This window comes from Eptatretus burgeri, chromosome 12, assembly GCF_056783735.1.
Source record: "Eptatretus burgeri isolate ZD-2024b chromosome 12, Ebu_testis_v1, whole genome shotgun sequence".
Taxonomy (NCBI): domain Eukaryota; kingdom Metazoa; phylum Chordata; class Myxini; order Myxiniformes; family Myxinidae; genus Eptatretus; species Eptatretus burgeri.
Window position 1 is genome coordinate 28,923,950 of NC_140972.1, and position 25,787 is coordinate 28,949,736.

Consider the following 25,787-nt stretch of genomic DNA (forward strand, 5'->3'; position numbering starts at 1 on the left):
TCGGCTGTGGCACAAGAATAGCTCCTTTTTACCCCTGACGTTTGACCGTCAATAGGAGGGGTTTTCAAATTGTTTTCTCCTCACATTTACGTCGTTGCTGTGATTGGTCTGCTTAGCCCATGTGACCCCGACGTTTGACCGTCGAAAGGAGGGGTTTTCAAAAAAAAAATTTTTTTTTACTTCTATTTAAATTCTGTTTTCACTTTTCGCAGTCGCTGAGGTTGATTCACACTCGGTTGCATCAAGATTTGTGAAATTTGAATGTTTTGTATCCTCCGTCTGTGTGGAATGCATTGCACCGAGGGGAGGCTTCCATCGGCTTCCATCGGCTTCCATCGGCTTCCATCGGCTTCCATCGGCTTCCATCGGCTTCCATCGGCTTCCATCGGCTTCCATCGGCTTCCATGCAACCTCACGAGGATATCTTAAGTTTAATTCGACTTCTGTTTTCACTTTTGGAACCTTCTGGTGTAGCTATAATCTTAACGGAGATAATTTTCATAAAATCCGAGCAGAAACACACTTTTAATGAGGAAATTGTATTATATTCAAATAACCGTTGGGTATTAAAAGGAACACCACACGCTTTACATTCACCGCTTGAACCCTTCACACAGGGGCCAGGTCGAAACGATATATACACTGGCGGATTTTAGTACGACAGCAATAAATGGCGCAATTTTTTTTTGTGATTCTTAGGCGGTGTATATTCAGTGCGATAATAACGTTGCAACAAACTCCAATGTAGGAGGAGGCCGTTGTGCTCATCCTCTATAATATTTTATATATAATATATATAATGTATGAAATATCATATAATCCCTCATCGGCTCGCAAAACGAATTCGATGCGAACGGCAACTTCCGGTCTGAGTTACTTTCGTCCTGTGGAACGCACGTGGAGTTAGCGTATTCAAGGTTGTGGCCGATCTCACCCAATCCACCACCTTCGGCACGCTTACTTGGCCTTATTCTTGCGCCTTTCGATGATATTTTAAAGGTATTGAGTTTTTTTTAATGTTCTTTTTATTTAATTTTTTTTAAAACATGATATAAGATGAGTTATTTTATTCTTTTTTTCCCCCAAAACCTTGAATGGGGCCTGTTACCCTGTAATTCGAAGCTGCTTCAACGTTACGACTCTTTGCATTGGTTGTTAAATGTACATACGGTCATAAACTATAATCTATACATGAATTGCATGTTTTGTTGTTTGTTCGCTTGGTATTTGTAAAAAAAAAATGCTTCAACTTTCAAGGAAAACGTGGTTGTGCTGACTTTTTTGTTTGTTTGTTTTAATTAGTTTTATTCCCTTTTTCCCCACGTGGTGCAATGAATGGTGGTTGGCCATTGATGACTTGACAAAATATAATATTGATGTCTCATTCGAGAAAGTAAACTCGTTTGCGCCTCCGAAGGAGTGAGGGAGTGGCGGTGAGTGCAGTGGTGTCAACGTCACAGCGGTACGGTGATTACTTACCAGTGTGACGTTGAGATTCCACCATGACGTAATAGTTCACACGTCCATGCTGTAGAAGACCATTTGGCCCATCATGCTTGTGCTCCAACAACTCCCCCATTTCAATCCATCCTTTTTTTTTTTTCCTTCATACGGTTTCATTGGGAGAAGGACAAGTCTGAAGAGGACGATGGTTCACGAGCGGTATTTGACGATGTAGATTGTTTCAGAAGTCAAGGATGAGACAATGTGATAATTTTTGACCAAGTTATAAAAATGATCAACATGATGTGGTACGAGTGACAGGTTATTAGCTGCAAAATGTCGAAAACCCGGTTTCGTTCAACAACTTTCAAAATTTGACCTTTACATAACCTTTAAAGGTCCCAAAACAATGTTGTGGACATTAAATAAGGAAACAGGATACGTGCTATAGCTTATTGGAGTTAGTTTGTCGAAGAAGGTCGAAAACCCGGTTTGATTCCCACAACTTTGAAAATTTGACCTTTGTGAACTTTAAAGGTCAAGGATTATGACCTTTGGTGCAAAACTTCCTCCAGAACATTCCAGGAACAATATAACGTCATATTATATAGCCTTTATAAGCCTGGTGTTGGCGCAGTGGTTAGGGCAGCGGCTTGGGATCCAAAAGGTCCTGAGTTCAAGCCCCGTTGTGCCACTGAATTAATACACCAGGGGGTTGACTCAGCCTGTCATTCTTCCGAGGTCGGCGAAATGAGTACCAGTGTACTGGGCCGGTGTATACCCCGGTTAAAATAGGTGTACCATATCCCTGTGTCGTAAGAGGCGACCAGGGTTGCGTCAGGAAGGGCATCCGGCGTAAAACATGTGCCAAATCACTATGCGGATCATACGGATGATCCGCTGTGGCGACCCCTAACGGGAGCAGCCGAAAGAAGAAGATTATATAGCCTTTATGGCATTTTGCACTCCTCGGATTATCCATACTTTGATGAAATCAGCGTAAAAACAAACTTGAAGGGGGCGCCACGGGAAAGGTGTTCGAGATAGAGCAGAATGGTTGCAAGACTTTAGGTGGGGAATGACCTCAAGATTATGCATAAAAAATATTGTCATCCCAGCTCTCAAAGTTTCGGCGGTGTTATGATTTTTTTTAATGTCAAAATTCGCAATTTTCTAAGTTTTTGACCTTGACCTTGTGATGAACATCAAAAATTGGACAACGACAAGTTTTAGATAATTCATTTTGCTATTCAAATACCGAAGAACCCATTCCATTCAGCCAATTTCCGAGGAGGAGATAGATTTTTAATCCGACTACCCCCTAAAAATGACTATTTTGGGGCATGGCTCCGCCCACAATAGGTGTAGCCACGCCCTCATCTAGGAAAACACAACTAGACATTGATATCGAACACATTACCAAGTTTCATCAAGATCGGATCAAAGTCCACGGATTTATGCTCTGGACAGACAGACACAACGAATATAGTGGTCAGTGGGTGGCACTCGTGAACCAATAACGGGAACCTGGAGGGTGGTGGATGAGGTGGATTGTCGATTCGGGAATGAATGGTAGGGACTGAAGTAGAGGTGAAGTACGTCTTCAGGTGTGTTTGAATGCCCCAGCTGTTAGGGATACCTGTTGAAGTGGAGAGATTATTTTTGGCCCAGTGTAATATGGACAAGTTGTGGTGTAATGAACAGCAAAAGAGAATTGTCAGTTTTAACTATTGCTTGGATGGGCAGACTGTCCATAGTGGCTTTAGTCAGTGTTGTGTGAAACGTAATCATTTGGAGACGACTTTGGCCAATGTACATTTTTACCTCCGCTACTGTAGGTGAGTGGAGGTTGTGTATTCACTCCCTGCCTGTCTGTCTGTCTGTGAGCAGGATATCTCAAAAGGTTGTCGACTGATTCGGATGAAACTTGGTGGACGGGTTCGGTGTGTGACGAGGACGAATTGATTCGATTTTGGTGAAGATCCGGATCCTAGAATATAATTTTTTTAAATTTATTTATTTTATTTTTACAGTGATTTTTTTCACCTTTGAGGGGTCCATAAATGATATATAACACGATATTTCAAAACGTTGTGGAGGAGTGATGACAAAACCTGGTGGATGAGTTGGGTAGGTGATGAGAACAAGCCGATTAGATTTTGCCTAAGGTATGGCTGCAGATCCGGTCTCTGGGATACAAGACGTGAACTGTTCAGCATGGCGGAGGTATGCGCTCCGCCGAGAATCATTCTAATTTCACAATGTCATGTACTCCAGTTGAAATTCCATTCGCCAGTGTTCTTGTAAAATAATAACTTGAATTATGGTCTACTTTACTGTAGCCAGACGTGTTTAGGCCTTTGATCAATGGGTGAGTCTTGTAAAACGCACTGAGCCAGAGGGTAAATAAGCAGGGGCTGTATTTCAGCTGCATTTAAGAGTTTACTTGATGGAGGTGCCCTTGTAAGGTCGATTGTAGGTAGGTCTTTTATGTGGTGATTGTTGCAGCCAACACCAAGAGACTCCATACAGCATATTGGCCAGTGTTTGCACATCTCTAAATGTGTTGCTTGTACCTGTCGGTTGCCTGATGCCTTCCTTTTCTTTCCTCCCTCATCCAGGTGACATTTGCTCATGCCTCACATTTCAAGAAAGATTTGTTTTGCAACTCCAGCTTTTGATTAATGAACATGAGTTCAAAGTCTGGGAAGAATAAGAAGAAGAACCATCGTCAGGGTTGGACTTTGGAAAAGAAACTTGCACCGGTGGATCGGGTGAAAGCCAGTGAGTCTGCTAATGCTGTTGTTAGCTGCATTGCAGCAAGCCCAAGTTGTAGTTATCATTGGAAGAAGTGTGAAAGTATAATGCATCTGCAGGGAGGCACAAAAGGACGGCAGAAGTGTGTACGGAATTCTGTACGGCTCAGAATGCTTAAACAAATGGAAGATGCTCTGCTCGTGTGGGTCCAGCAAATGCGCAAAGGGAATGTCTCCATTTCCGGTCCATTATTGCAGCACAAGGCGGTGGAAATTTACCAGAAGATCTCTGCTCCTTCCCCTGAATATTCCTCTAAACCATTATTTGTGGCAAGTCTTGGATGGCTTGCTGGGTTCAAGAAGCGCCACGGTCTCCAACTACTGTCTGTGCAGAGAGAAAGTGCTTCCACAATTGCGGCCGCTGTTGAGCCCATTAGGACAGAGCCTGCCGAGTTCTCACCGCATAAAGTGATACTTTTAAACAAGATATTGTCTGAGTTCAACCAATTGCTGGACACAGTTGCTGATTACGATTTTAGCCCTGAATTGAGGGATGCCACTTTGACGAGCTTAAGATCATTGGAGAGCCCATTCTACAAGGCCCAAGGAAGGTACAAGGTACAAGGAAGAGATTGAAGAGTGGTTGGAAGTTGGTTCCACAGGTGGGAAAAAAAGAGGAACAATTGATTCTAAACGTGCCTGCTCTAAGTTGACCAATTCAACTAAAATTTTATAACAATAGTATCATTTTTATTTTTACTTTGCACTTAAGAAAAAAGAAAAAGATAACTTCTGGGTAATTATTTTAGCATGTCGTTTCCTTCGTTGAAGTTGTAAGTTCATGAATTACCCAGGCTTGCTTTTATCCAATAACTGGTTTGCAGTTTGCTTGATTCTTATTACTTCTACTACCGAAGGTGAAGGAGGTTATGTTTTCACCCCTTTCTGTCTGTTTGTCTGTGTACAGGATGTCTCAAAAAGTTGTGGACAGCTTCGGTGTTTGACAAGGACGAACTGATTAGATTTTGGTAAAGATCTGCATCTGGATCTGACTACTAGAATTTTTAAAGTGATTCTTCACCATTGAGAGATGGGGCCAAATACAATATATAGCATGATATCTCAAAAAGTTGTGGACGGATTCAGACGAAACTTGGTGGACATGTTGGGTGTGTGACAAGGATGAACTGATTCAATTCTGGTGAAGATGCGGATCTGACCACTTTAATTTTTAAGTGATTCTTCACCATTGAGAGATAGGCCTCAAAAATGATATATAGCATGATATTTCAAAAATGTATTGAGCCTGATATGTTCTTGTGGATCAGGCATTGTGTGGCGGAGGTGTGCGCTCTACCGAGTGCCCTTCCTGTTGGTACTGTGGCAGTGATGCTTGGGTTAGAGTCACTGATTGATCTCACCTGATGATAATATGACTTCCTGAGCCACAAAGTACCATTCGATAGTTTGTTTTGTGTTTTAATTCTTTCCTCCCCCTCCCCCCCCCCAAAATATCATGGTAACTTCTCCATTTTCCTCATCCACATGACCAGGTCCCCAACCACACTTAAAGATCTCACTGCCCTGGTTTTCTCACTGATCCAGCCTTGTTCTTGTAAAGTAACAGAGGTGTTTGATGTTGGTTTACCATTTGTCATTTCAGCACCTGAAACTAAGTGCTCCGGGTGCTGGAGCGGGATTGACTCAGTCTTGTGTTGATGTGCAGGGGTGCATGGCCCTGGGTTCTGAGCCGGCAGTTCCTGCTGTTCTGCATCTACAGGTCCGTTCACAAGGACTGGGTGCACGGACCACAGTGGTTCTCACTCTGCACTTTGTGCTCACCCTGGGAATTCGCAGGTACTGCTCGACGTTTGTGGACAAAGTGCGGTCGATCTCGGCGCTGATGCCAGTGCTCCTTGCCCTGGCGACTCCGAGCTTGGACACTTTTTTTTTTGTTGTAATTTATAATGTATGTCTATTTCTGGTTAATTTGCAGTTTTATGTGATGCATTAATTTTAATGCAAAATATTCATATTCATATAATTTTATATGATGATTATTTCTATATGTGTATGCATTTGTAAGTTTTATGAAACACTGGTTTTTGTTTTTGTTGTTGTAAACTTAAGAAATATCAGTTTTTGGACTTCCTTGTCCAGTGTTTGAAGTTCTCAATAAACCGAAATGATGATTATTTCCTTGGTTCAAATCCCATGTCCAGTGTTAATTTTTTCATTGTCCTTTTTAAATTTGAGAAGGTGCTAAGGGAGCACAGTTACCTTTTGAAGTGTCTTTTTTTTTCTTTGTACCATTCCCAGCCAAATTATAAGTTGTCAGACATGGTATTTCACCTCATTGATTTTTATCACCGATTCAACCTAAAGCCTTGCATCAGGATCAAGAGCGACCTCACGTGGGTGGATGTTCAGTTGATTGTCCTATCTGCTATAATTAGTTGGTAAATGTTAAACGTGCCATTATTTTTTTGTGGGGGGGGTTAATTAAAAAAAATTTTTTTTGTGAAGATGAGGTGAGTTATCACCTGCACCTTGAATATATTCCAAATTCCTGACCTAACTAACATTGGTAAGGCAAAACACCCAGTGTGAGCCCTGTTTTATTTTTTTCTTCCCCCCCCCCCCTTGATGGCACTGAACTTCTTTTCAGGTAGGGTACCAGAGACATAAATTAATGTCAAACGGCATTGGTGTTGATGACTAAGACTTGTATGGAGACGTCCCTGCCTACTTGCTGGGGAAGTTTTTTTTTTTTTTCTTTATTATCCTTCCCCCCCCCCCCCCCCGGAGGTAGGGAGCGGGATATTGTATTCGTCCGGTTTGTTTGTCTGTCTGTCTGTTAGCAACTTTACAGCAAAACGGCTTCAGCAAACACTATCAAATTTAATCCACAGGTGGGCAATGAACCTTGGACGACCCCATTAACTTTTGGGTCCAATTAGGTCAAAGGTCAAGGTCAGGTCACGTAACGTTCAAAATCGTTTTTGGCTCATGACTTCGTCAAAAATGGTTTAATTGACTTCAAACTAAGACTAAACTAGAGGGGGAGCACTCGGTAGAGTGCAAAACCTCTGCCGCCAATACTGCGAGGTCACTCAAGTGAACCTGATATCCTATTCATTCAATTTGATGTCAACAGTGCTCACAGAGTTATAGTTTGCAACTTTCCCTTTTACTTTTAACTTTTACATACTCAATTCATTCGTCATAACTATTCCTTGAGACAGAAATTGATTTTACGTGGGTATATCCACCTGAAGTTCCAAAATCAGCCGCAATTATAATTTTGGCATGTTTTTTGTTGGAAATCACTTATAACATGTTGAAATGAAAAAAAAAAATCGAAATTTTTTTTTTCCTCTCTAACAATTTATTTTTTTTGGGGGGGGGGGTGGGGTTGGAAATCACTTAAAACATGTAGGAATGCAAAAAAAAAAAAAATTAAAATATATTTTTTAAAATGGCCGCCATAGCGGCCATATTGGATTTTGGACCAAGTCCAAAATATAATGGCATGATCCTTGGACCATACCTAATCCCCCACCAAGTTTCGTCGAAATCCGTCGGAGTTTTTCCGTAATACTGTTCACAAACAAACAAACAGAATTGGGTGAAAACAGTAACCTCTGATCTTCGATGGCGGAGGTTAAATATTCCTTATAATTAACATTCAGGTTCAGGATGTATCAAATTTAAATTTGATCCCCAAAATAACTTTATGCCTTAAATGGGTGGGATTTGTTGTGCCTGGCACCACTTGTTTTTTATTTTGTTTTCATAATCTATTTTTTTTTTAATACTCTTGTAGTGTTCCTCATCATAAAAGCTGACAGTAAGGTTGTTTCTGTTTGCTGTATACATGGGAGTTCTTTTTTGTGGGGTGAGGGATGGGTTTGTGCATGTGGTGGTTTCATTTCCAATATTTTCTTATGAATCCATAATACGGTACTTTCAAAATGAATAATCCGCTCCAGAATGTTCATCGCACATGCACAGAAACCTCACGAAATGGCGATCTTCAGGGAATTTGAACTATCGTGCATGCGTGGTGCAGATTGTTCCATAAAATGACACTAAGCTTCTAAAAGAAGCCAAAAATACTTGGAAAAGTACCTGGGAGAAAGCTGGAGTGTGGCTTGTACCACCAAAGATGGAGGGAGACATCGTATCTGGTTTGGATGCTTCTGAAGACTGATGTGCAGGTCATATCTGGGGCTTGTGAATGCACAGGGTAAGTTTAAATGTTTGGGAGCAGGTTCTCTGTTTTTGCACATGGAGCTTGACTGCCGGGGAGCTCTCATTTCTTGGAGCACGGTTGTGCCCCTCTACCAGTACACTGGTACTCACTTCACTGACCTATGGAGGATGACAGGCTGAGTCAACCCCACCTGGTGTTAATTCAGCAGGAAACGGGGCTCAAACTCAGGACCTTGGGATCCCAATCCAGTCAGTCTCACCACCAGGCCAACACCAGGTTTTTTGTGAGCGGGTGTGGAGATGAGTGGTATAAATATATTGTTTGGTTTTGGGGCCACAGTATAAATTGCATTCGATTTTTGCATTGATTGATAAAAGGAGGTGTGTGTTCGTATTGTCCACCACTGCTTGCTTGTATTAAGGGTCACTGGTACAAACTTGACACCTTTCATCCACGGATATTTTTTTGCATGTTTTCATGAGTGATTTGCATCCAGGAACACAATAATAATGTTAATCACCTTGAAATAGCCACTCATTCGTCGAAATGCTGAAAAAAAGTCCATTTCAATTGGAGATTTTGTGTGAGCGACGGTGGGTTAAGATTGCATGTCGATCAGAAACGAGTCACTTGAAATCCACAACATGCGTGAAAGTCCTCGTTAACATTCATCCATCGTTTTGAAAGTCCCGTATTCATAAGGTTTTTGATTTTTAACCTCCGCCATCGAACATGGACGGAGGTTACTGTTTTCAGCCTCTGTCTGTTTATTACTTGACGAAATCTACGATTTTGTCAAGTATGTTGGTCGGTTCAGTTTGTGAGTTTGTAGCTTGACGAAATCTACGATTTTGTCAAGTATGTTGGTCGGTTCAGTTTGTGAGTTTGTAGCTTGACGAAATCTACGATTTTGTCAAGTATGTTGGTTGGTTCAGTTTGTGAGTTTGTTTGTTTGTTTGTGTGTACGTCTCGCTCTGCAGGTCGCATTTCGAGTCGGAATGTCATGGAACTTCACCAATGGACTTATTGGCCACCAGAATAGAACCCTATAACTTTTGGCATGTCAAGGTCAGGAAAAATTCCTGAAAATCACGAAAATCCGTATCTTTTAACATGGGCCGATTTTCAAAAATTCATGTCTCCGCCAAATCTTAACGGATTCCTTTCAAATTTGAAACACGGACGTAGGAGGGGAGTATCTTTGACTGGATTAAAAATTGGTCACATCCGTTACGGATTACAGAGGTGGCAGGTATTTTAATTTAATTTGTTTTTGTTTGTTTGTGAACAGTATTACGGAAAAACTCCTGGACGGATTTCGACGAAACTTGGTGGGGGGATTAGGTATGGTCCAAGGATCATGCCATTAGATTTTGGACTTGGTCCGAAGTCCAATATGGCTGCGATAGCGGGCATTTTGAAAAAATATTTGAATTTTTGTTTTTGCATTTCTACATGTTTTAAGTGATTTCCAACCAAAAAAAACATTTGTTAGAGAAAAAAAAACAATTTTGCGACTTTTTTTCAAAAAAATTTCGATCTTTTTTTTTTTTGTCATTTCTATATGCGCGTCGATCTAGTTTAGTTTATTCAATCGTGGTTCAGTAGAGTCTGATACGTTTTGACCTACAATGAATAGGATATCAGGTTCACTTAAGTGACCCAGCAGTATTGGCGGCGGAGGTTTTGCACTCTACCGAGTGCTCCCCCTCTAGTTTTCAATCTGTGTTGAGTATCTCTTTATTTACATTTTAACTTGTGTCACCTGAATGTTTTCCATCAATCCGTATGCGGCAGCATCAAAGCCGCCCCGTGCAAGTCCATACATCTCGTCAACATGTGGGAATAACGGTATTAAGCACAATACTCTTTTTAGTACTGTGGCGATGATGCTTGGGTTAGAGTCACTGATTTATCTCACCTGATGATGATATACCTCCTGAGCCACAAAGTACCATTCAATCGATATTTTTTTTTTTGTTGTTGTTAATGCTTTTTGTGTCATTTTTATTTCTTTCCCAAATATTATGGTAAGTTTGTTTCTTTTTCAACTCTTCTCCATTTTCCTCGTCCACCTGACCAGGTCCCAAACCACACTTGAAGATCTCGCTCCGCTGCTTTTCACTCCGATTCAGCCTTGATCTTTTGAGGTAAGGAAAGGTATTTGATGTAGTTCACCATTTGTTATGTGGTCACCTAATTCACCATGCTGTGATGCCTGTTTGAAATGCCTTGTCCAGTGTTGTGTGAGGATGAACTAATCCACCCCAAACCCACCTCATTAATATTCCCCCATTTTCTTTCCTGAAAGTCCCTGAAGTATCCATCTTGTTTACCACGCGTACTCCGCCCCGTCCCTCTCCCTTCCACAGATCTCTTCGTGTCTCTGTTCGCTACTGTTTTGTGCTTCCCTCTCCTGCACTTGTCTCCTGCTCATCTTGTTATACATTCTGAGTGTTTGCTCTTATGCGAGCCTTGACGTTGCACCCACAAAATACTTTTCTTCTTAATCCTTAATATGGAACTCTGACGAAATCCGCCCTAGAATGCTCAGTGTGCATGCACAGAAACCCCTCGAAATAGCGATCTTCGGGCCACGTGAATTGCTATCGTGCTTGTGCGGTAAAGATGGTTCCCTAAAATGGCTCACTAAACTTCTAAAACAAGCTAAAAATACTCGGAAAAGTACCTGAAACAAAGCTGTGGTGTGCCTTGCACAACAAGGGTTGGAGGGACACAACATGTCTGGTTTGAGTGTTTCTGAAGACCGATGTGCCGTCATATCTGGGGCTGGTGAATGCACGGTAACTAATGTGAGGGGTGTTGTAAAGAAAATTTTTATTTGGTTCTGGGGCCACAATATAAATTTACATTTGATTTTTTGCATCTGTTGCTAAAAGGGTGTGTGTGTGTGTGTGTGTGTGTGTGTGTGTGTGTGTGTGTGTGTGTGTGTGTGTGTGTGTGTGTGTGTGTGTGTGTGTGTGTGTGTGTGTTCATGTGTTATCCATCGCCTCCGCTCGCTTGTATTAACAATTAATGGTATGAACTCGACACCTCCATTTTTATGTATTTTTTTCTTTTCTTTTTTTTTCTTTTTCTAGCGTTTCTATATATTTCACTGATTCTGATTTGCATCCAGCAATACAATGACTGTGGTTGACCATTTTTACGCTTTCCACTTCTTAATGATTGTCTTGACTGTGGTCAAAGGAATATTCAAAGCCTTTGAAATATTTTATACCCATCCCCTGATCTGGGCTTTCCACAACTCTATCCCAGAGGTCTTTTGAAAGCTCCTTGGTGCTCACGATTGAGTCTTTGCTGTGAAATCCACTACCCAGCAGAGGACACTTGCAGGAACAGCAAATTATATTCTGAAAAAATCAGAATCACTACAATTTAACACGGCTGGAGGCAAATTAACTTTGTGTGTGATTTTGAAGATGATTGGTTGCACCTGAACTAATTACCTCTGCCAATGAAGGTGAAGGAGGTTATGTTTTCACCCCTTTGTGTCCTCCTGAGCCACAAAGTACCATTCAATAGATTTGTCTTTGTGTTTTCTGTTTATTTTTTTGTCTTTTTTTTTTCCCCAAATATTATGGTAAGTTTGTTTCTCTCTCAACTCTTCTCCATTTTCCTCGTCTGCATGACCAGGTCCTGAACCACACTTGAAGATCTCACTCCACTCGTTTTCTCACTGATTCAGCCTTGATCTTTTGAGGTAAGGGAGGTATTTGATGTTGTTCACCATTTGTTATGTGATCACCTAATTCACCATGCTGTGATGCCTGTCTGAAATTCTATGTGCAGTGTTGGTGTGTTCATTACATCCGCCACTAAAGGTAGGCGGAAGTTAGATTTTCACCTTTGCCTGTCTGGCTGTTTTGTTTGTCTTTGAGCAGGATATATCAAAATGTTATGGATGGATTCAGATGAAACTTGGTGGACAGGTTCAGTATGTGGTGATGACTAATTGTTTTGATTATGGTTGAGATCTGGATGTGAGAATTTTAAAATCGATTCTTCACCATTGAGAGATGGGGTCAAAATGACAATATGTGGCATATCTTAAAAAGTTGTGGGTGGGTTTGACAAAACTTAGTTGATGAGTTGACAGGTGGCAAAAAACAAGCTCGTGAGATTTTGTGTTTCTTGCCGGATGCAGATCTGGCCTATTGGTGGGATAGAAAACGTAAATTGTTCAGCCGAGCAGAGGTATGTGCTCTCCTGAGTGCTGTTCCAGGTATCCTTGTAAATTTAAGAAGGCGCTGATAAGGGAGCACAGTTAACTTCAAGCTGTCTTGTCTTGGTTCTATTCCCAACCGGACTATAACCTGTCAGACATGGCGTTTCACAGACAGAATTGCATCAAAGAAAACTGTCACTTTGGTGGATATTCAGCCGATTGTCCTGTCTGCTGGAATTAGTTGGTCAATGTTGAACACCCTATGTTGTATTTATTAGCCGCGTCTCGCTATGAGCGCTCCGCGTTGTTGTTGTTGTTGTTCTTCTTTTTGTTGTTGTTTTTCTTCATCTTCATCTTCTTCTCCTTCTTCTTCTTCTTCTTCTTATTCTTCTTCTTCTTCTGAAGACAAAACCTTAAGGACTAGGCTCTTTTATATACAGGATCCGTATCTCCTTAAATACTAAACACCTGTACACTTCCTCGCATTGAGGGTGCCTTTCGAGAGCGTCTATCATGAACTTTTAAATATATTCGGACATTTGCTTTAAAGTTTCGAAAAGTTCACATTACTATTTAAAGATTATTCCATTTAATGTATTGTAATTTCGTAAATACACTATTTTCTCGTCATGAACGACGATCGTCCATGACTGGTCTCGCTATTGGCTAAATCAAGGCACGTGACGAAATATCGGAAGTTGTTGTTTTTTTCTTCTTCTTCTTCTTCTTCTTCTTCTTCTTCCTCTTCTTGTTCTTCTGGTGAAGACAAAACCTTTAGGACGCGGCTCTTGGACACATTTGTCCTTGTTATTATTAGGGTACCCAGTCAAATGGACTGGGTAACCTATTGTTTTTCTTCTGTTTATTTCTTTATTATTTTTCTTTTTCCGCCGGCAACTTGTGGGCTTTTTCGCTTTAAAAATCATTTTCTCAGGAACGGTAAGTCTGATCGACACAAAATTTTCACCATAGTATGTATCTTTTTTGGTAGCATAATTAATTTATAATTATGACGTCATAGGTCACAGGGTACGGGCGCCATCTTGAAAAAACCGATAAAATTGGGACCTCTATCTCCGAAACCTTGCAATGGAAATTTTTTTTTGCTTGATACATTTTACTAAGCTCCCTATGGGGAACACGGGTGATTTTTTTTTTCATGACGTCATCGGTGAAGCGGTATGCTGGTGAAAATTCGTCAAGTAGAACGCTGCATGGGAAAAATCAAATTTCTTGAGCGTCATCTACACATCAATTCACCGTAGAAAAAATATATTGTGACGTCATCGGTGACTTGGTTCGGCAGCCATCTTGTTTTGAATTTTTTTTATCATCTCCAGAACGGCTGGACAGATTGAGGTGAAACTTTACACACGCATTCCCCATGACATCCTTTCACAAGTTTGTTAATTTATTATTGATAGGTCACATGGTTTGGTGGCCATCTTGAATTTACCTTAAAACCTTCAAACATCTTCTCCAGAACGGCTGGTCAGATCAAGGGAAACTTCACAATTCTATTCTGCACGCGTAGGGGATATAAGTTTATTAATTTCTTATTGATAGGTCACATGGTTTGGCAGCCATGTTGGATTTAAGAGAAATATTAAATGTTTTTTTCTGGAACTGCTTAATCCATCGAAGCAAAAATTTGCAACTGTCATCTTCCATCACGTCTGCATACAGGATAAAAATTATGGCGTCACATGGTTTAGCGGCCATCTTGGATAGAAAAACGCACCTTATCCAATTTACACGAAACTTCACACACTTATTCCAGTCCACGATTGGAAGCAGAATTTAAATTTATGATGTCATAGGTCACATGGTTCGTCAGCCATCTTGGATTTAAAATTAATAAATCTAAAAAATCTTCTTCTCCAGAACGGCTGGTCAGATCAAGGGGAAACTTCGCAAGTCTATTCTGCACGCGTAGGGGATATAAGTTTGTTAATGAATAATTGATAGGTCACATGGTTTGGCAGCCATGTTGGATTGAAGGATAAATAATAATTAATGTTTACTCTGGAACCGCTTCTTCTATAGATGCGAAACTTCACAATTATAATTTTGCCGACATGTGAAACATGGGTTTAAAATTTCAACCCGATCAGCCATGCGGTTTGGCAGCCAGAATTATTTAATTATTTGAATCTGATAACTTTTAGATTTTTGTTTTTTTTTCCAGAAGGCTCACTTGGCTGCACCTGAAAGCGTTTGAGGGTACAGGACTAGCAATTCAATTGAAGCCGACGATGTCCCCAGGAATAAGTGCTAACTGCATACGTAATAGATCGATTGAACACTTTGTGCAACCCTGTTCGTAACTCGTCAGTCCCGCGCTGTTTCGAAGCAGGGCTGTATTTGTATCACTATTAAATAATGTTTTCTCTGGAACCACTTATCCTATCGAAGGGAAACTTCGCAATTCTCATTTAAGTCTCATGCTGTATCAATAGGGTTGGACACACATCGACTTTTTCTCTGTTGTCCCGTTCAAAGGAGCATTTTTCACGCTGATCACAAATCCGTTGAAATTTTTGACTGAGGATGATGTCTTAGGTTAGTAAAATGCAAAAAATCAAAATGGCCACCAAATTTACTCACTTTTCAGGTAAAATTTGATAACTATGGCTTACTAGGGCATGTAATATTATTACATGTTTAGGTAAGCAGAATTTAAATTTATGATGTCATAGGTCACATGGTTTGGTGGCCATGTTGAATTTACCCTAAAACCTTCAAACATCCTCCAGAACGGGTGATCAGATCAAGGGGAAACTTCACATACGTATTGCACACGAGTAGTGAATATAAGTTTGTTAATTTCTAATTGATAGGTCACATGGTTTGGCAGCCATGTTGGATTCAAGAATTATATTAAATAATGTTTTCTCTGGAACCACATAACCTACCACATGTTAATAAGGACAAATGTGTCCAAGAGCCGCGTCCTAAAGGTTTTGTCTTCACCAGAAGAACAAGAAGAAGAAGAAAAAAAAATTGAAAATAAAACAATTTCCGATATTTCATCACGTGCTTTGACAGAGCCCATAGCGAGACTCGTCCTGGATGATCGTCGTTCATGACGAGAAAATAGTGTATTTACGAAAAAACTACACATTAAATGGAATAATCTTTAAATAGTAACGTGAACTTTTCGAAACTTTAAAGCAAATGTCTGAATATATTTAAAAGTTCATGATAGATGCTCTCAAAAGGCACCCTCAATGTGAGGATTGTACATGTGCTTAGTATTTAAGGAGATCCGGATCCTGTATGGAAAAGAGCCGAGTCGTAAAGGTTTTGTCTTAACAAGAAGAACGCCGAGCTCTCTTGGAGCCATGTGTCGAAAAGGTTTTGTCTTCACAAGAAGAAGAAGAAGAACAACAACAACGCCGAGCTCTCTTGGAGCCACGTCTCCAGCTAAAAACGCACCTTGTCCGATAAACACGAAACTTCACAAACGTGGTCCAGTACACGATTGGAAGCAGAATATATATTGTTACGGCTGTGGAAATTCGCATTACACCATAAAGGACCCTCAGGTGAGATATCTTCATAGGTACATGTGTAGTTAGCCCAAACCCGTTGTATAGAGGGAATTTATGTGATTCATCCGGGCTGTGACGCTTTGAGTTAGCCATTTTTTCTTTCTCTATTGTTATTTTCGACCATTAAGCCGCCAACAACGCAAACAGCCACTACCCTTACCTTCACAACTCCATCCCGCAAACACCGCTTCACCGCCATTCCCAAACGGCACCATAACCATCAAACCACCACCGAAAACCCTCCACCACCTTCGCCTCTCTCCTTCACAACCAACAACCGCACCACCTGTGAACACTGAACGTCGAGCTGTCTCGGGCCCGTTCGGCGATAGGTGCCGAACGCACCGAGCCGCGAGCGCGAATGTTGGCCTTTCCGAGGGGAAATTTGGATCAGAAACGCTTCACGCCCACTTCTCCTCCGTCCAATTGGTGAGCGCGGGGCGGCTTGGCCCCGCCTCCAAGCGTGTGTATGTGAAGTCCGTATATGCAAATTTTAGGATCAGGATAGGTTCACGCCCATTTTTGCCCGACCAATGGCTGACCGTGGGGGGCGGCGTGGCCCCGCCTCCAATCGCGTTCTGATCCTAAAATTTGCATATTGGCTGCTCCTGCCGCCTATAAAATCGCGAGCGCAAGGTGTCGAAAAAAGGAGAGTTGGGTTTTGGAGTTGCTTGGAGAGTGTCATCGAGAGGTTGCTCTTGGGGGACAAGGAGCGTTGCGTTGGCGGAGTGGAGTCGAGTGCGCGCGGTGGAACTGCAAGCAAGGGAGCTCGGGTCCGAGGCAAGAAGGACGGCGGTCGGCGACGAGGTTGCGGTGTGGGGGATCGCTCGTCTCGTCGTGGGACCCAAGCCAGCCAGCCACTCCCCTCCCCCAGGGCATCAACAATTCCCCCTTTCCCCCACGCTGAGATAGTGCAAAAGGGGGCCCCCTTCGCACCCCATCCCAAACGTGGTGCCAACGAAACCCGCCAAGGGGCACGGAGTCGGGGCACACCGAATATATTTAAAAGTTCATGATAGACGCTCTCAAAAGGAACCCTCAATGCGAGGATGTGTACAAGTGTTTAGTATTTAAGGAGATCCGGATCCTGTGTATGAAAGTGCTGAGTCCTAAAGGTTTTGTCTTCACCAGAAGAAGAAAAACAACGCCGAGCTCTGTACGAGCCACGTCTCGCTTTGCGAGACGTGGCTAAAAATTGTGAAGTCACATGTCACAGTGTGGCGGCCATCTTGGATAGAAAAACGCACCTTTTCCGATTAACAAAAATTCACAGACATGTTCCAATACACGGTTTAAAGCAGAATATAAATTTGTGATGTCACAGGTGACATGGTTCGTCAGCCATCTTGGATTGAAAATTAATAAATTCTAAAAATCTTCTCCAGAACGGCAAGACAGATTAATGCAAAACCGTACACATATATTTCCCATGAGGTCCTTTTTCAAGTTTGTTAATTTCTTCTTCATAGGTCACATGGTTTGGCGGCCATGGTGGATTGAAAGAAAAATATTAATTAATGTTTACCCTGGAACCGCAGCTTCTAAATATGGCAAACTTCAGACTTGTAATCTAGCCGACATGCGAAACGTAGGTTTAAAATTTCGACCAGATCGTCCACACGGTTTGGCAGCCAGAATTATTTAATTATTTGAATCTGAGAACTTTTACATTTGTTTTTTCCAGAAGGCTCACTCGGCTGCACCTGCACGCGTTTGAGGGCACAGGAACAGAAATTCAATCGATACCGACAACGCACCCAGGAAAAAGGTCCAACCGCGTATGTAATAACTAGATTGAACGCGTTGCGCGATCTGGTTCGTCACTCGTCTGTTCCGGGCCGTTTCGAAGCAGGACTGCGTTTAAATCGCTCTTAAATAACGTTTTCTCTGGAACCGCTTATCCCATCGAAGCAAAACTTTGTGACCGTCATCTCATTCGAGTCTCGCGTCGTATCGAAGGCGGACACGTCTGGGTACCTGGTCATCACTGCCAGCAGTTGTAAAGTGGCAGTTCTAGTTGTTATTATTATTTTTCTTAAGACTCGGTGAGTTATAGCATGCACCTTGAATATATCCCAAATTCCTGGCTTGACTAACAATGGTAAGGCAAAGGCAAAAAACATCCATTGATCCCTGTTGTGTGATTGCCTTGACTGCACTGAACTTGCTTTCAGTTAAAGCACCAGCGACCTTGATAAATCAATGTGAAAGGATTTTGGTGTTTCCGTATGACTGTAATATTTGTGTGGGGACCTCTCGGCTTGCTCATCGGGGGGGGGGGGGGGGGGAATTTTTTTTAATACTCTAGTAGTGTTCCTTGTATTCATAAAAGCTCTCGTTCGGTTGATTGCTTGTTGTGTGCATGGGTGTGTTTTTATTATTAAATCCTTCTTGGGGAGTTTGTAAGTGTGATGTTTCAATTTCCAACATTTTCTTATTGATCAATAATAAGGGACTTCCAACATGACATAATCCACCCCAGATTGCTCGGTGCGCATGCGCATTAACCGCTGAACATGGTGACCTTATCTTGTGAACAGCAATTGTGTGTGCATGGTAAAGATTGTTCGTTAAACTTCTAAAATAAGCCAAAAATACTTGGAAGAGTACCTGAAACAAAACTGGCATGTACCTTGCACAACAAAAGAGTTGGTGGAAGACAACATGTCTGGTTTGGGTGCTTCTGAAGACTGATGTGCAGGTCATATCTGGGGCTTGTGAATGCACAGGGTCACTTTAAAATTGAGGGGGTGTTGAGATGAAGGATGTTATAAATATATTATTTATTTAGTTCTGGAGCCACAAAATAAATTTATATTTGATTTTTGCATCTATTGATAAAAGGTGTGTGTGTGTGTGTGTGTGTGTGTGTGTGTGTGTGTGTGTGTGTGTGTGTGTGTGTGTGTGTGTGTGTGTGTGTGTGTGTGTGTGTGTGTGTGTGTGTGTGTGTGTTGGTTCATGTTATCCATTGCCACCGCTCGCTTGTGTTAACAGTAAATGGTACGAAGTCTACACGTGTCATCCAGTTTTTTTTGTTTTTTTTTGTCTTTTGTTTTTTTTTTCTCTCCTCTTGCATTTTTATATATTTCAATGAGTCTGATTTGCATCCAGAAACGCAATTATGGTTAACCATATTGAAATATCCACTTGTTCATCTAAATGCTGAAATTTATGCAAAAATAACATTTGAATTCGAGATTTTGTGTGAGCGACAGTGGGTTAACATTGCTCGTCGATCACAACGGAGTCACTTTAAGAACACAACATGCGTGAAAGTTCTTGTTAACATTCATCCATAATTTTGAAAGTGTGGTATTTGAAAGGTTTTTGATTTTCAATCTGTGTTGAGTACCTCTGTCTACACTTGTGTAACCTGAATTGTTTCCATTAATCTGTATGTGGCAGAAACAAAGCCACCCCGTGCAAATCCATACATCTCATCAACATGGGGGAATAACGGTATTAAACATGAACTGTTTTTGGTCAAACATCTGTGGCGATGATGTTTGGGTTAGAGTCACTGATTTATCTCACCTGATGATCATATACCTCCTGAGCCACAAAGTACCATTCAATAGATTCGTCTTTGTGTATTGTGTTTTAACGTTTTTTTTTTTTTTTTTCTTTCCCAAATGTTATGGTAAGTTATTGTTTCTCTTTCAACTCTTCTCCATTGTCTTCTTCCGCATGACCACGTCCCGAACCACACTTGAAGATCTCACTCCACTAGTTTTCTCACTGATTCAGCCTTGATCTTTTGAGGTAAGGGGAGGTATTTGATGTTGTTCACCATTTGTTATGTAATCACCTAATTCACCATGCAGTGATGCCTGTTTGAAATTCTATTCAGTGTTGGTTTATTCATTACAACCGCCACTAAAGGTGGACGGAGGTTAGATTTTCATCTTTGTCTGTCTGTCTGGTTGTGTTTGCTTTCCTTTGAGTAGGATATATCAAAAAGTTATGGACGGATTCAGACTAAACTTGGTGGACAGGTTCAGTGTGTGACGAGTATTAATTGTTTTGGTTATGGTTGAGATGGTTAAGAGATGGGGTCAAAAAGATGATATGTGGCATGATATCTCAAAATGTTGTGAGCTGGTTGTGACAGAACTTCGTCGATGAGTTGACAGGTGACAAAAACAAGCTCGTGAGAGTTTGTGTTTCTTTCCGGGTGCAGATCCGGCTTATCGGTGGGATGCAAAACGTAAATTGTTCAGCCTCGCAGAGATATGGGCTCTACTGAGTGCCTCTCCAATTTCCTTGTAATTTTAAGAAGGTGCTGATAAGGGAGCGCAATTAAATTTAAGTTGTGTTGTCTTGGTTCTAATCCCAATCGGATTATAACCTGTCAGACATGGCGTTTCACAGACAGTGTTGCATCATAAAGAAAACGGTCACTTGGGTGGATATTCAGCCGATTGTCCTGTCTGCTAGAATTAGTTGGTGAATGTTAAACCGATCCAGATTGCTTTGACAGCACTGAACTTGCTTTCAGATAGAGCACCAGAGACCTTATAAATTAATGTGAAAGGGCTTTGATGTTACTTGATGACTATTCCTTGTTTGGGGATGTTCCAGCTTTCTTGTCAGGGAAATAAAAAAACATTTTTTTTCATGCCCCCGCTCCCGAAGTCGCCGACGGCATTTTGTTTTCGAGTTGTCCGTCCGTGCGTGCTAATTTTCTCTGGTCTCTGCAACAGTTTATCCGATTGACCCAATTTTCACCATCGTTGTGACTACTCATTAAAATATTTTAGTAATTATGATATTGTTACGGCTGTGGAAATTTGCAATACACCATAAAGGGTCCTTAGATCAGTTATGACGATAAGTATATGTGTAGTTAGATTTCCCCACCGTTGTTTTGAGGGAATTTCCGTGTTCACCAGGCTGCGATCCTTTGAGATAGCCGTTTTTCTTTTCTCTATCATTATTTTGGACCAATCATCCCCCAACAACCAAATCGCCACCACCAACATTCCCAAACACATACAACTCAAACACCACCACCTTCACCTTTTTACCTCCACAACTCCACCCGCAAACATCGCTTCACCGCCATTCTCAAACGACGCCCACCAGCAACCAAATCGCCACCACCAACACCCTTCCCAAACCACCGCACAAACTCCCACCACCTCTGCCTTTCTACCACACGTCGTACCATGGGCTGTGAATGGGTTCATTTCGCCTCAAAAAGCGGATCAGGAATGATTCATGCCCACTTTTCTTCCATCCAATGGCTGAGCATCGGGTGGTGTGGCCCCGCCTCCGAACCCGCTGTGATCCAGAAATTTGCATATACGCCCTCCCTCGGCCTATATAAGCGCGAGCACAACGCAGCTCGCGGCAGTCAAGTCGGAGCAGTGGAGTGGCAGCAGCAGTGTCAAGATTCAAGTGTCGGTCGTGGAAGTCAAGTCTGGAGTCGGTGGAGTGGCAGTCTGGAGAAGCGGGAGACGGGGCAGTCAAGTCGAGTGCAGTGTCGACGGGGCAGTCAAGTCGAGTGCAGTGTCGGTGGGGCAGTCAAGTCGGGAGACTGAGCTCGAAGCCGACGGGAAAGGCAGACGGGGAGCGCCGGAGAGAGCTCACCGGCCACGCCAGGGGCACGAAGCCAGGCGCAGCTACGCTGACATCGCGGCTTGCCCGCCATCGCGCCACGAGGGCGCGGGTAAGACCCTTCGGTCTCGTGGACCTGGCCGCTCATCCAGGTTTCACGCATATTTGGTCCACGAACCTGTCTGCCACCCTTGCCTTTGAGGGTGGCTTGTTCCTTTGCTTTTTGTGTAAATGCATGTGGTGGCGCCGTCTTATAAGTCGAACTGTCTCAGTGTGCATGCGAATAAAGACTTTATTCAGTTGTAATTCTTGCTTTCATTGCTTTGACTGTTATACGTGCATGAATTACTGTATGGCTGTAAAATACGTGCTTGTCTGAGTGTGCAATAAATGTGCTTGTCGAACTGTTCCCCGTTTCGTTGAGTCCTTTCCCTTGTTTGAAAGTTCCATCTTGCATCACGGAAGGAATTGGTAGAGGGGTGTAAGCACCCGGTAAATAATCACGTCCGTCGGGGCCAGCGATAACACTGCTCAGTTATCACTGAAGCACGGAGCGGACCGCTTAAGCGGTTCATGTCCTCGGCCGGCCAGCGGCGAGGTACGATCGCCCGGTTAACTACCCGCGCAGGTACTTAGGTAGGTCGAGTTTGGCGAACAACCCTATCCTGCGCGGGTAGCCGATTGGCACGATTGTGGTGGGGTCGAAAGACCCACCCGTGACTAACTCCTGGCGGTAGTTCCAAGGAGGGTCACGACTGAATTTTCCGTTCCGGTGGGCGACACGGTTGCGATTCGAGTTACGTGGCCGATCGCACGTCGGGCGGACTGAAATTCATAACAATATCGTAGGTCACATTGTGTGGCAGCCATGTTGGAAAAAAAGGGAAAACTTTAGACCTCTGCATCTCCGAAACTGCTCCATAGAAAAACTTGAAACTTGGCACATGTGAAGTACTCCCCATGGGAAAGAAGTGTGAATTATTATTTTAAAAAAAATTGTCATTGGTGACCACTCTGACGTCATTGCATTTAGTCCATGAGCCAGGTGGCCGATTTTGAGGTTTTGGTATCAAGCGACTGAATAAACGCCGTTGTGATTTTTGGGCAGCCTAATGTCTCAAGTATTCAAAAAAGTTGAGTGGACCTTTCAGATCAGTGGCTTAATACCCCTACGGTGGCCATTTTTAAAGATGGCTGCCATATTTTTTGAAATCCATATAAGCTAGTTTAGAGTACAATAAGTCAACTTTGGGTTAAGGTTGACAGACTTGTGAGGGCTCATTTTGTTTGTTAGACCCTGCTGAATCTTATGATATGTGGATTGTTTATTTTTCTGCGTTTCTGAGCTCGGCATTGAACTTTGTACGTGAAAATTGTGACTATTTTGTCACATTTCATCAAAAAATGCAGAGAACTTCCCTCACTACATCGTTAAAACTATTGTTCTGGTGATAATTTTACTTTGGTTGAGTCAAGATGGTTCTTCTGAATCTATAGAATGTGTAGTATAACCCATGTGAGGCCCATTATCCCACTGAAAATGGATATATTTTGGAAATTCATTCCGTGTATTGACTGAATTTGGCGTAGGGGTAGTCGCAGTTCATAATGAAGTCCACTCCCCATGTATCAAAAGTTTACTCCGATTGGTGTTTTACTTCAAAATATCCACTTTCAACAAGGTTTGCACATTTTTCTAAATTTGCTTTAACCCTTTAAGACTGAAAATATCCCGCAAATACGTTTTTTTTTTTTTTTAATAGCCTGTGAATAAGTAATTGCACGCGTACTCCGAGTCAGGAAATGACAAAGAATAATCCCATAGGTACAAAAGTAGTCATCATTTAGTCACAAGAAGAACCATGGATTTCCTATTGTCTGTTTTGAAAATTCAGAGTTCTTTCTGGGACCTCCCTGTAGTTCTTAATTCACCATGCTGCCACCATGTGGAAACGCAGCAAAACAAATTGTTTGACATAACTGTACATTTCCTTCACTGGGATAAGGGAGAGGATTCTCATTGATTTTCATTTATCTATCTGTTATGTTGATTACATGATCCCAAAGTTTTTCACAAGTTAGTGTCATCTTTTACTCCCCATCAACCCCCCACCCATTACCGTATAGAGGCAGAGAGAAGTGCACACTCACAATGTCGCAGTGGTCCTATAGAAGTACACAACATTATATACATACATACAAACATGGTGCTGCTCTTGTAGATGCAAATGCTTAGAGCCTGGGGTAAGGGGGAGCGCAGTCCCATCACTCACTTGCCTATGATCCCATTCTTCATTGAAAACTGCAAGGGGAAAATCCCTTTTTCAGATGTTTGCGATTTGGGGATTTCAATTCGGCTAAGTGAACCATTTTCGAAGTTAAAAAGGAAGGGATTAACCAACTACTGTGGAACACATTGTGGCCTATAATTCAGTTGACGTTCTATATTTTCAGGTCCCATTTTGAAAATTTCAAAGAGAAGACAGTCATACGTCATGACCGATTCTGAGGAAGACTGCAGGAAAACGAAGCGTCCAAGAGTCGAAAAAGCCAAATGTGCAATATGTGAGGAAGAATGTAATGTGGATGAACTTGTTAGACATTGCGTCTTGGCAAAGACTCTATGAAATTGCTAAGATAAGACATATTGAACCTATTTTGAGGATTGCTGATGCCAATCCTCCATCCGCACCGGATATCCGTTATCATAAGAAATGCAGAGACAGACTAACGCATGTTAAAAATCTGAGAAAAATTCAGGGTGATCTAGATAACTTGAGTAGTGAGCCGAGTTCTGTTCAGCGGAGGTGTTCATGCCAGTCCACAGATGCTGTGGACAAATCACGTGTCTATCTAGAAGTATGCATCTTCTGCGAGAAAAAGACAAAGTACATTCAAGGTTCTCGCACAAGGGAACCTCTCAAGTCAGTCCTCAGAACTAAGGGCTGATGAAACGGTACGTGATGCCGCTATTAGGAGATGTGATGAGAGGATCATTGCCCTCACATCCCGTGACATTGTTGCTGCTGAAGGTCACTACCATGCCACCTGCTATAGGCGTTGCACAGTAAACTCAAAATGAGACCAATCAACGGCACCAAAGACCGCATCGCAGTCTGCAGCGGGCGACAATGGCTACGCCAACGCTGTGGGAGTCGCACTGGAGAAGTTATATTCGTATGTGCGTTGTAACATATTGTTCAATCCTCACCTGGTTTCCCTGGTAGAAATCACAGCAAAATTGGAATCGTTTTTCATTGAACAGGATGTTGAAATTAGAGTGTCCACAAAAAAGAATTTACGCAGAAATCTTGAGGCTGAATTCGGTGACACCTTGCACTTTTTTGAAACAGATCACAGAGTGATTCTTAGACCACATAACCTTAAAACCGATGACATTGCATCTGAAGTTATCCGTTTAGAAAACCGAATTCAGCTGTACAACCAAGGACAAGACTGTTTCCAGTTGATTGTAAATGTTGCAATCATACTCAGGGATAGCATCAAGGGTAGCATACAAGAACAAATGTGGCCTCCACACCCCGAAGAACTGGACAAATCATACATTTAGTTGCCAGAGTGTCATGACATTTTTGAAGGTGCTCCTGGGTGGTACACAGCGCGACGCATCTGACCGAATCTATAGGCTGTCATGGTCATTTGCGCAAGATATCCTGAATGCTGTGACAAATGCGCAGGTTGTCACACCTAAGCATGTCCTGTTAGCTTATGTTGTGAAAACATTGACAGGTAATGTGGAAGTCATCAGGACCCTCAATAGGGTTGGTCAATGTTGTTCCTATACCCGACTCGAAGAAATTGACAGCATTATGCATTGAGAAAGTTAGTCGAGGTGATGGTGGCATTCCCTAAGGAATTCATCCTGGTGTCCCAACTGTTTTAGCCTTTGACAACATTGACAGGAGGGAAGAGACACTGAGCGGAGAAGGAACAACACATCGTATTAACGGTATTGTGATGCACTGTGTCTTTAACCTGTGCTCCGCAGACACAAGATGAGCCAATCGTTTTTAAGCAGGAGAAAAGAACAATTGAGACAGTTGGTGACT

General features: G+C 42.1%; 1 pseudogene across 1 annotated transcript in view; it reads left to right on the forward strand.

Moving 5' to 3' along the window:
• The first annotated feature begins 844 nt into the window (after positions 1-844).
• Positions 845-25,787, forward strand: part of LOC147015333 (uncharacterized) — a 59,861-nt pseudogene continuing 34,918 nt past the window's right edge. Inside the window, exons 1-7 of the transcript XR_015050286.1 lie at positions 845-999; positions 4,065-4,861; positions 5,167-5,227; positions 5,926-6,056; positions 10,499-10,565; positions 12,073-12,139; positions 19,874-19,920. The product of XR_015050286.1 is annotated as an uncharacterized LOC147015333 (transcript). The remainder of the gene's footprint in view (positions 1,000-4,064; positions 4,862-5,166; positions 5,228-5,925; positions 6,057-10,498; positions 10,566-12,072; positions 12,140-19,873; positions 19,921-25,787) is intronic.